The sequence below is a fragment of the Miscanthus floridulus genome, chromosome 8, assembly GCF_019320115.1.
Source record: "Miscanthus floridulus cultivar M001 chromosome 8, ASM1932011v1, whole genome shotgun sequence".
Taxonomy (NCBI): Eukaryota; Viridiplantae; Streptophyta; class Magnoliopsida; order Poales; family Poaceae; genus Miscanthus; species Miscanthus floridulus.
The window spans coordinates 82,384,142-82,389,818 of NC_089587.1; the positions used below are offsets into that span (position 1 = coordinate 82,384,142).

The following is a 5,677-nucleotide window of genomic DNA, read 5'->3' on the forward strand; positions in this document are numbered from 1 at the left end:
AGGTGACGGTGTGGATGGCGTCAACCATGGCCTGCCTTTGCCGACTGCAATTCTTTGCCAACTGCCTGGCAGTCGGCAAAGCCAGGCAGTCGGCAAATCCTGCTTTGCCGACTGCAGGAAATTCCAGTTGGCAAAGGGACCTCTTTGCCGAGTGTCGAAAAAAAATAATTGGCAAAGAAAATTGCAGTCGGCAAAGAGCCAGTTTCCTGTAGTGTGTCCAGGTGATTAATGGAAGCCATGACGAAGCTGCGTCTGTGATTTGAACGCCAGACACGTAGGATGGACACCGGGAGAGAAAAGCTAAACCCTAAAGCAACGTCAGTTTGGGTTAGTTAAGTGCAGCAGATCAGTGTTAATATTCAGCTTGTGCTCGTGAGTGCTGATTGGCAGGCTCTGGGCCTATAAATTGAGAAGCCCCCTCCCTCTCCTGATCTCCAATGCAAACTACCACAGCAGAGTGATAAGCAAGCAAGCTTCTCACTCATCAGAAAACAGCACCTGGCGTTAGTGAAGCTAGTAGCCATGAAGGTAGAGCGCGACCTCCACATGAGCCGGGGCGACGGCGAGGACAGCTACGCCTCCAACTCCAGGCTTCAGGTACTGTACCTGTGCTTCTTCTTCTACATCATGCATATCTCTGCCGATCTGCTCATGTTGCATCCGCATGACTGAGGACCTGTATGCATATGCATGTTCGTCTCAACACTCGCTTATACATGTTCCTCAGGAGAAGTCCATACTGAAGACGAGGCCGGTGCTACACAAGGCCGTGGCGGCGGCGCACGCGTCGTCGCTCTCCTCCAGCGGCGGTGCCATGGTCGTCGCGGACCTCGGCTGCTCGTCGGGGCCCAACACGCTGCTCGTCGTCTCCGAGGTGCTCGGAGCGGTCGCCGACCGCCGAGAGGATATGGCGATGGCCGCCGCCGGCTGCAGCCAGCCCCCGGCGACGCACGTGCAGTTCTTCCTGAACGACCTGCCCGGGAACGACTTCAACCTCGTGTTCCAGTCGCTGGAGCTGTTCAAGAAGCTGGCCGTCAAGGACAAGGGGGACGCGCTGCCGCCGTACTACGTCGCCGGGCTGCCAGGCTCCTTCTACACCCGGCTGTTCCCGGACCGCTGCGTGCATCTCTTCCACTCCTCCTACTGCCTCATGTGGCGCTCCAAGGTCCCCGACGAGCTCGCGGGAGGCGCCGTCCTCAACGAGGGCAACATGTACATCTGGGAGACCACGCCGCCGGCGGTGGTGGCGCTGTACCGGAGGCAGTTCCAGGAGGACTTCTCGCTGTTCCTCAGGCTGCGCCACAGGGAGCTCGTGTCCGGTGGCCAGATGTTGCTGGCGTTCCTCGGCAGGAAGAACAAGGACGTGCTCCGTGGCGAGGTCAGCTACATGTGGGGCCTCCTCGGGCAGGCTCTTCAGTCCCTCGTCAAAGAGGTCTGCTCTGTTTTCTTCTCTTGTCTTGTGCAACATCATCCATCAAAGGAAATCCTGAACTGAACCGATGAACCCTAGCTTGCTGATGTATTGCATTTGCATGCATGGCACAGGGCCGTGTGGAGAAGGAGAAACTGGACTCCTTCAACCTGCCGTTCTACGCCCCGCCGGTGGACGAAGTGAGGGACTGATTAGGCAGAGCCAGGCATTCGACGTCACCCACATCCAGCTCTTTGAGTCCAATTGGGATCCGCACGACGATATGGAGGACGACAGCGACCTCGTGCTCGATGGCGTCCAGAGCGGCGTCAACGTCGCTAAGTCCATCAGGGCCGTGATCGGGCCCCTCATCGCGCACCACTTCGGCGAGCACGTACTCGACGATCTCTTCGAGCTGTATGCCAAGAACGTCGCAGTGCACCTCCAGAAAGTGAAGACCAAGTACCCTGTCATCGTCGTTTCCCTGAAGGCGATTAGTTGTGCAACAAAGAACCAAGCCAGTGACAAGTATTCAGGTTTCACGCAAGGCCAGTTTATGTAGAATCTGGCGTCAAGTTAGTTATTACTAGTAGTACTATATGCATGCAGAATTAATATAAGAAAGCAAGTAGTTCAGGTAGACAGGGTACGATTAGCGGCGGAACATTTAATTTTCACTACTACTTTGCTTTGGATGTTGTAGTATGCATGTCCAATGTTTCCACAAGGCGATCTGGTTAAATATGTAATGGTAAATGGAAATCGAACGTAAGCAGATTGTTTGCATAAAGGGAAGATATATTGCTCCCTCTATCCTAAAATGTAAGGATTCAGAGTTTAAAAGTGTTTTATATAAGGCATTCTGGGCTGTAAATCCTAGACCTAAGCAAATTAAGCCGGCCTATAGCCCATGGGCCTGGTCTGAGCCTGCTGGATTTTGGTCCGCTCATAAGCCTTAATGGACAGGGCGGCACAGATCCTGTTGTCTAGAAAAAAAAATCTTGGTCCGAACCTAGCACGAAATATTTATCTTACCTATTTTACATGGTAAATTGTGTGCCCCTCCTTGCCAAAAAAATCAGGCTTGACTCATCTAATGGGATTAGAACTCGAAAGTAATTTTCCATAATCATAGTTTCATTTGTTACAATATTTTTTTTCGCTAACATGCAACGTGCCTGTGTTGCATTTGTTGTAATAAAGGATCCTAGAAACTATTTTTCACCATGAATTTTTTCCCTTGTAGAGACCATGCAGAGTCAATGAACTTCTTATTTTGAAATTTACATCTCAGTTCATTACACCAAAGTTCTATAAAGCCCCATCACAAAGCCCCTGACCTAGTGCCTCTATAGCAAAGCAGCCACCTCCTAATAATTCCTATATATGGGCAAGGGGCGTCGAGAAAAAGAGCAGTACACGATCGAAACACCATTGATTACGCATCTGTTCACTCCTACATGGACATGGTTGACTAGAATAGCTAGGCCGGCTCATGTCAGCGACTCAGCGTGATTATCCCTTTCTAATAGCTCATCACACTTGGCGGGCTCCCGGCGGCATCTAGCTGAGTCAGAGCGGCCTCAATCATGTGCTTCATTTGAATACGATTTGCTTGATCCAAATCCACCTGAAAAACAAAATCACCCGATTGTAAGTCTTTTTAGACAAATCCAAATACTAGCAAAATATCAATTGCTATATAAAATGTCAATTAGGAGTCACCCACATATTATTATTCATGAAAAGAATCTCAGCTAACCACACACACTAATCATGTGCAACAATTCGAGCACGTGCAGTTTGTGCCTGGCATGGGACGACAATCTGTCGCTGACAAGCATGTGGAAAATAATGGGATACTGACGGGATCGGATCTGTGTGTGTGTGTTGAGGCCTTGTTTAGTTACACCTCAACTTCCAAAAAGTTGCTACAGTACCTGTCACATCGAATGTTTGCGGCCCGTGCATGGAGTATTAAATGTAGACAAAAAGAAAAACTAATTGCACAGTTTGGTGAGAAATTACGAGACGAACGTTTTAAGCCTAATTAGTCTATGTTTGAACACTATTTACCAAATAAAAACGAACGTGCTACAGTAGCCCCAAAATCCAAATTTATCCAACTAAACAAGGCCTGAATGTTTTTTTTTACCTCTGTTGTTTTGAATGATTTGACAGTGAGTGAAACATTATATTTCTCGTTTGCACGACCGCGTGGACGCCGCGTGTAATGTACGTACTGAGAGACAGAGATAAATAAACACGACAGACGACGGCAGCAGGAGTAATAATGGGATACCGACGGGATCGGATCTGATCGATGGGATCCAGACCGTACAAGCGTTTCCATCGTCCGGCCGGGCACTGCATGCGCATGGCTTTCGTGTGCGTACAGTACGTGCTCGTATGGCGGACTAATAGCTCATTGATTTCGCCGGGCGATCGAGCTGAGGCCGCGTCATTTTGCTGGCGTTGCAGCGGTGACAACGGCATCTGCATCATGCATAAGGGCATGTACAATGGAGAGACAACTGTTGTCTGTAAGTTCTTGAAATTACAACTCGTACAACTATTTATTTGCTATCCACAAACCGTTCAATGGTTGCATGTTGCCATGATCACTTATGAATATCAATTCTATATACCATTATGTTGCTAATTGGTGCAAAACAAATCCTTCAAAATAAATTATATATATTATATATATAATGCAATATAATATACTTCATCATAAATCAAATATAACATACGTCTTCTTCCTCATCATAAACCAAATATAGCATCGAGAGATGGATGGTTCACATGCTCATTGCCTGTATACACTACTGGATTCAGGTTCTTTGTCGAGTGTCTGAGGCACTCGGCAAAGGCCAAATTGCACTCGACAAAGCCTTTGCCGAGTGCGACACTCGGCAAAGAACACACGGTAAAAAATTGATCGGCAAAGCCCTCTTTGCCGAGTGTCTTTCATCGGGCACTCGGCAAAGGCTTTGCCGAGAGCCCCGGGGGGCACTCGGCAAAGAAAAGCGACCATCACGGCGCCGGCCCCATTGACGATCACTTTGCCGAGTGCCAACCCTGTAGGCACTCGACAAAGATTTTTTTTTATTTTTTTTAAAAAAATTCTTTGCCGAGTGCCCTCTATCCGACCGTTAGCAAAGATGTTTTATTTTTTTTCTAAAAATTCTTTGCCGAGTGCCCCCTGTCCGGCGCTCGGCAAAGTTTGATTTTTTTAAAAAAAATTTCTTTGTCGAGTGCCCTCTGGCCGACACTCAGCAAAGTTTGAATTTTTTTTAAAACATTCTTTGCCGAGTACCATGGTCATGGCACTCGGCAAAACTGGAAAAATGGTTTTCCGAGCGCCCATTTTTCCAGCTTTGCCGAGTGCTGTGACCATGGCACTCGGCAACGGGGTCCTTTGCCGAGTGCAACACTCGGCAAAGTGACCCAAAACGATAATTTTTATTTTTTTTTTAGATTCCATCATGACAAATAAATTCATACAAACATACATCACATATATATCTCATCCATCACATATATATCTCATCCATCCACACATCCATCCGCACATATCACATCCATCACAATATATATCATATATATAATAATAAGTGCTCAAGTCCATCCAAATAAATTCACAAGTCCATCACAAGTCCATCAAAGTCCACAAGTGCATCACAAGTATATCACAAATACATCACCAAGTAAACAACAAATGAAAAAAATACAACGTGCACTCATCTCGGCCAATGCGACTGTGGTGAAGGCCCAGCTCCATCATTCGGAGGTGCATGAGGTGGATTATTCGAACCACCGTCAGATGGAGACTGCACAAAGGAAAAAAGATTGTATGTGAGACAAGATTATTTGGATAGCTAATCTAGGAAGGTAGAGGCCATACAAGCAAAGCACAAGCGAAAGTAAAAAACTTTCATACTCACAGGAGTAGCTGCAGCTGAAGGACGCGGAGGCGGAGGTGGAACCAATAGCCCAGCTGGCAGAGAGAAGCCCACACGTTGCCCAAGCCCTTGTAGGAACTCCGTAATGCCCGTCAGCCTCTACGCCTGGGCCTACCGCTCGGCCTCCAGCTGGGCCGCCATCCTCTGCTGCCCGACCTTTAGCTCCTGACGTTGCCTCATTTCTTGTTTCAGCCGGGCCTACAATATTTCACTCCAATGTTTCAGTAATGCAAAGCTAATTAATATGTGTAAAGATCAATGTATGATGAGTAAAATAGGAATAACCTCGAGTGCGTCGACC

General features: G+C 47.6%; 1 pseudogene; it reads left to right on the top strand.

Moving 5' to 3' along the window:
* The first annotated feature begins 320 nt into the window (after positions 1-320).
* Positions 321-2,022, top strand: LOC136472777 (anthranilate O-methyltransferase 2-like; annotated as a pseudogene).
* The last annotated feature ends 3,655 nt before the right edge of the window (positions 2,023-5,677 follow it).